This window comes from Dama dama, chromosome 21, assembly GCF_033118175.1.
Source record: "Dama dama isolate Ldn47 chromosome 21, ASM3311817v1, whole genome shotgun sequence".
Lineage (NCBI taxonomy): Eukaryota > Metazoa > Chordata > Mammalia > Artiodactyla > Cervidae > Dama > Dama dama.
In genome coordinates, this window is record NC_083701.1 from 26,666,993 (window position 1) to 26,673,612 (window position 6,620).

Genomic DNA, 6,620 nt, shown 5'->3' on the forward strand with positions numbered 1-6,620 from the left:
TCCCCCCGGGGTCCCCTGGTGAAGCTGCCCGTAAACACTGCGCGGAGGCCACGCTTAATGGATTCTTGCAGATGAAAGAGGCCGGCTACCTCTCTTTCCCATAATGGCCCCTGAGGCTAAGGTCTTCAAGAGGAAACCCTGGGATTGTTTTACAGCGCACGGGGGGTGGGGGGCCGGCTGGTCGGGAGGGGGAGGTGGCCGCTGCTTGTTAACCCTTCCCCTCCTGGGGCCACTCAAGCCTGCTCGCCTGGCCCGGGCTCCCAGAAGCAGAAACCGGAGGGAGGAGAAGGCGATGATGGAAGAGGCCTTACTCCCTTCTCGGTCTTCTTTCCAAAGAACTTCCGAAAGAGGGAACGGAGGTCAAGGGGCTGCAGTTTTGAGAGCTAGGTCGGGGACGTTTCCGGGAGTCCCGGGCTGACCCCTAGGATCCACGCGTGGCAGCGCCTCTGGGTCCCAGACCCCTGGGGGACCCCAGGAAGGCCTCTCCTCGTCCAGCATCTCGCCCCCGGCGGTGGGACGGCAGTTCCTGGACCACTTTGGAGACCCAGTTCTTCAGGTGCGAGGGCGGTGTACCCCGCCGCCTGGGCGCTACTTACCGGAAGTTTACATTTGCAAACTGCAGCGGGAGAGGGAGGGAGAGCAGGGTAGGCAGTCGCATCTGCTTCCTGGCTTTTTGCTCTGGCTCCAGGAAAAGATCAAAACAGTAGTTAAATAGCAATTGAAGACAAGCCGTGTAAGAAATAAACAACGCGACAACAAAAATGCCGGTAGCTATTTTTTTTTTTTTTAAGAGCCTTTTTATCATGGAAATTATGGGGGAGAACATGTATACCATCTTCTCAGATTTGGGTCTCAGATTTGGGTCTCAGATTTGAGCAGGCTTCGGAATCAGGAAGCTGCAGCCTGTGAAGGTTTGATGAAAACTCTAAAGGCTGGGCCCATCCCTCAGAGGTTTTTTTTTTTTTTTGGTAGATCTGACCTCTCTTGCCACAGCCTGAGAATTTTCAGATTTCCACTTGATCCTGCTGCTGGTCTTGAAGGTCTCTTTGAGATCTCTATTGTTGTTTAGTCGCTCAGTTGCGGCTTCCTCTTTGCGACCCCATGGATGGTAGCCCGCCAGGCTCCTCAGTTCATGGGAGTCTCCAAGCAAGAATACTGGAGTGGGTTGCCCTTCTCCGGGGGATCTTCCTGACCCAGAGATGGAGCTTGCTTCTCCTGCATTGGCAGGCAGATTCTGTACCACTGAGCCACCTGGGAAGCCCTAGTGGTATCGTAAACTCCCTTGTAACCCTCACCAGCTTCAATATGTAAACTGTACAACATTTTGCCTATCAGGTTTCTTTCTTAAAACCTTTTATTTTGTACAGTAGTACAGCTGATTGACAATGTTGTGATAGTTTTCAGGTGGACAGCAAAGGGACTCAGCCGTACATCCACATGTATCTATTCTCCCCCAAACTCCCTTCCCATCCAGGCTGCCGCTTAACATTGAGCAGAGTTCTTTGTGCTGTACAGTATGACCTTGCTGGTTATCCACTTTAAATATAGCCGTGTGTACCTGTCCATCTCAAACTCCCTAACTATCCCTTCCCCCCATCAGGTTTCTTCGATCCCTTCTCCTGTCTTTCAGTTTGCTGTAGACTTTTTTTTAACTGGTGGAAATTTGCTTTACAATGTTGTGTTGGTTTCTACCATACAACAATGTGAATCAGTCATAATTTTATATATATATATATATATATATATATATATATATATATATATATATCCCTGCTGAAGACTTTTTAAAGCAAATTCCAGACATCGTATCATTTCACCCATATGGATGATTTTTAACTCAGGAGTGACTCAAGCCGAGAGGAGTAAACGCTCTGAGAGGTGCTGGAAAAGCCTTTACGTGCGTCCAGGAAATTCAGCCTCCCTTCTGGTCATTTCATCCTGGGGCCTAGTCCAGAGGCTCTCTCTGTAAAAGCCCCACCTGCGTCTTGGGTCTGAGACCATCTTTCAGAAGTTCCTTGCCAGCAAAGCTCGTCAGGTTCCTGGGACGCAGCTGGATTTTCCCAGCAAGCTGGCCTGGTCTGGGGTGTCACCCAGTCCCCATCTCTCAGTGTGAGTTCATGATCCCATCGTCATCATGTACTCCCATGACCATCATTTACCCTCAGGGGTCTTGCTAACAAGGCACTTTCCCCCAGGACTGAGCTTTGAACCTCAGGGTTTGGGGTGGTACCCACAACACTGCAAGTCTGCAGTGATACTTTGAATTGGTTGCCTCATTCTTTAAGAATCTTGGACTCATCCCCCAAGCGAAACCACTCACACCTGCCCCTTCTTAAAATCACTGGTGTTGAGAAAGGGAGATTCTAGCCCGTAGCTCTGGAAATGGCCATCATTGAAGCCCATTTTCACTTCCCTTCATTGGCGGGTCTTGTACAGTCTGGCTCTGCAGGTTGGTTTTGTTCAGAGGTGCTGAGCTCCCTCTTATGTTCCACTCGGCTCATCCTTAATGTGAAGCTTCTACTCAGGCTTCTCAACATCCCTTAGGCCACTCCAAGATCACCCCCCCCGCCGCCCCAATTTAGGATCCCTCCTCCCCCACCACAACTTTCTTACTCCAACCCCTGGCAGGCCTACCTGACCCTAACTCGGACAGCTTCCTTAGGCTGTTGCAAAGTTCACTCTCTTATATGTTGGCTGTTTTTCTTTTTCTCTTCTCCTGACTCTCCAGAAAGCTGTTTGAATCTTCCCTTTCTCCATCTGCTGCTAAGGAAAGCCCCAGGGACCGAGGTGGCTTCTCCCCACAAGCTCTGTGTCTATTTTCATTTCGCCTCCTCTTCCTATGTTTTTCTTCTTCTGCCCGCCTGGAATCAGCTGTCACTTTTCTGTTGTCTCATGGGTCCTTCGACTTGCCTTTGCTTTTCTAGCCTTTCTCAAAGAAAATGTGAACAGCATGTGTTTGCTCTCCTTTGGGTCCTATTGTGCGTAATTTTGTCTGGCTGTCCGTCTCCCAGGCTGCAGCTGGTGTAGCGGTTTTATTCCATCTCCCAGGAAGGGAGGCTGCATGGTGCTGGGGCAAGATTTGATATTAGGAGATTTGAGATCCATCACTGGTTCTGCCTTTTCACTAAATTAAAAGATGCTTGCTCCTTGGAAGAGACGCTATGACAAATCTGGATGTATTAAAAAGCAGAGACATCAATTTGCCAACAGAGGTCCAGATAGTCAAAGCTATGGCTTTTCCAGTAGTCATGGATGGATGTGAGAGTTGGACCATAAAGAAGGTTGAGCATGGAAGAGAGTTGATGCTTTCAAACTGTGGTGCTGGAGAAGACTCTTGAGAGTCCCTTGGACTGCAAGGAGATCAAACCAGTCAATCTTAAAGGAAATCAACTCTGAATGTTCAGTGGAAGGACTGATGCTCAATCTCCAATACTTTGGTCACTGGATGAGAAGAGTCAACTCATCGGAAAAGACCCTGGTGCTGGGAAAGATTGAGGGCAGGAGGAGGAGAACAGGGCAATAGAGGATGAGATGCTTTGATGGCATCATCAACTCCATGGACATGAATTTGAGCAAACTGTGGGAGATAGTGAAGGACAGGGAAGCCTGGCATGCTGCAGTCATGGGGTCACAGAGAGTCAGACATAGACATACTTAGTGACTGAACAACAACAATTGCTGGATTCAACCTCAGGACTTCAGTTGCCGCCTTCATTCATTCATTCAACAAATGTGATGAGCCCGCACTGTGTGCTGAGTGCTGGGAATAGAGCTGTGAACAAAACAGACATAATCCTGCCTTCCTGGAGCTTTTATGTTTTTTCTTTTTTTTTTTAGTTCTATCAGTTTATTGCTACCAACCCATCTCCTTCCACTCTCTTGCATGCGTGCTCAGTCATGTAACCCCATGGACTGCAACCCACCAGGCTCCTCTGTCCATGGACTTTTCCAGGCAAGAATACTGGAGTGGGTTATAATATATGATTATATAGAAATTATATATTTGAGTTGGGAAAACAGACATTAAATAGGCAAAGTAAGTAAAATAGCATGTTAAGAGAGTGGAAAAGTCCTATATAGGGTGAAAAAGCGAAGCAGGAGAGATATCAGAATTGTTCCAGCCGGGGTTGCCACTGATGTTTTAGGGAACATGTCCAGGAAAGGCTGCACTGAGAAGCTGGCATCAAGTGAAGGCCTGAAGGAAGGCTCATCTGCCAAGTGGGGGTCTGAATATTTCCCAAACCTGTGAGGAGCAGGTGGGGCAACGTGTGTGGAAGGTGTGCCCACAGGGACTGAACCCATGCCTTTGTCCGGTCAGTGCCTTCTTCTAAAATCGCCATCCTTAAAACTTATTCTGAACAAGTCCAAGGTTAGCATCTCTCTGATGGCTTCAGAGACCATCTCCCCTGTTACCTGCTTCTGGAGGGCAGCGCTGGCCCAGAGGGCGTCTCTATGGGAAGCCTAGCTAGTCCCTTCCTCAATTTCCTGCCTCCCCACCACCTCCCCCCACCACCCCCAGGTCTGCCAAGAGATGATAGTCCCCGGGGAGGCTGGAGGGAACACCCCAGGGCAGGCCCGCACGAGTGTCACTTTTCCCTTAGTTTCCGTGGCCTCAGTGACAATGCAAAGGAACTGATAATGCAGAGGCGGCTCTTTAATGAGAGGAGGTGACCGTGGTCATGGGAGAGTTCCCCATGAGAAAGAAGAGGAACTGTCTGGTGGAGGCACAAGATGAAACTGGCTTGTAACCGCAGCCTCAGAGCTGATGCTAGTTCAAGTTGCTCTGCCTTTTAGCAATTGTCTTGGTACTGTTCTGGGTTGTTTGACAGACCAGACATCCTCAGGGATGTCCAAGCTCCAGCCTCTTTTGTGCCTAGTAGGTGCTTTTCGGCACTTGGATGTCTAACACCCATTCAAGCTTCCTACTCCTTGAGTTCATCTGGATGCTGGGCTCAGCTGTTCTCAGAAACCCATATAGTCTGCTGCAGAGATAACCATGTCCCTTGTGACCTTCACTATCTCTTTAGAATGTTGCAGGAATAAGGAAAGGGTGGACTGTTTACCTTTTTGACTCTTGGTGGTTCCTGGTTATACTGATTCAGAATTGTAGGGCCTGATCCCTTGAAGAAAAACAGCCCAACCCTATGTGCTCCCTTGGTGGTTGTTGTTTAAAAGCTGTACCGGTCACAACATAAACAGGTCTCTGTGTGGCTGCCACCCCCACATCCAGGTCCGGACAGAAGCTGATGCTTTCCATCCCAAAGCAAACATCCCAACCCAGAGCCAGGAAGCTGGTCCCGCAGGCCAAAGGGGCTGCTCTCCCCGCAGCTGGCGAGTCACTGGAGGCTTGATCGGGTGAGGGTTGAGGAGATGAGCCATCCAAGGATCTGATCCCTGAAAAAGACTTCCTGCTTGTAGCCACTCTGAAGGCTGCATACACGCCGGTTACAGGGGCTGTCATCCATTTCCCTGTCAGCAAAGTGGCGGGACTGGTAACCAGCCCTTCTTGGAAAGGACTGGAGAGGAAGTCTCCAGCTTCACCCCTGTCCTGGGCTCACTCTCAGGGCCCCTCTGTGAGTGAAGCTGGCTGGCAGGAAGGGGGAAGGAGCCGGGGGACCGGATGTGGTTACCCTGCAAGACCCTGTTCTGCTACAGGATCAAAAAAATGATTGTAAAACATACTCGTGTTACAGTGTAACAGACCTGTAGCTATGAAAATTGTATGTGTGTGTGTAGGTGTTTTCGTGGGTATTATTATGTGGGCCCTGTGGTCAATGACCATTTAGTGTGATCAGTAGTTTATCAAGAAAGAGAGTCATATCTCAGTTGTACTTCTTTGTTAGGGCTACCAGAACAAATTACTACAGACTCAGGGGCTTGATGGACTTTGGTGCTAGAGAAGATTCTTTAGAGTTCCTTGGATGGCAAAGAGATCAAACCAGTCCATCCTAAAGGAAATCAACCCTGAATATTCATTGGAAGGACTGATGCTGAAGCTGAAGCTCCAGTACTTTGGTCACCTGATTCGAAGAGCCAACTCATTGGAAAAGACCCTGATGCTGGGAAAGATTGAAGGCAGGAGAAGGGGGCGACAGAGAATGAGATGGTTGGATGGCATCACCGACTCAATGGACATGAGTTTGAGCAAACTTCAGGAGATGGTGAAGGACAAAGGAAGCCTGGCATGCTGCAGTTCACGGGGTTGCAAAGAGTCAGACACGATTGAGTGACTGAACAACAACAAGGGCCTAAACAACCGATATTTATTTTCTCACAATTCTGGAGGCTGAAAGCCTGAGGTCACTGTTGGTTCCTTTTGAAGCCTCCCCTCTTTGCAGACGGCCGTCTTCTCCCCCTATCCTTGCTCAGTCTTTCCTCTGTGTGTGTCTGTCCAAATTTCCTCTTCTTAGAAAGACACCCGCCATATATACCAGTACACCCGCCATACTCCAGTACCCTTGCCTGGAAAATCCCATGGACGGAGGAGCCTGGTAGGCTACAGTCCATGGGGTTGCAAAGAGTCGGACACGACTGAGCGACTTCACTTTCTTTCTTTCTTTAATGACCTCTTTAAAAAATTTCCTAGGGACTTCCTTGTGATCCACTGGTTAAGACTTTGA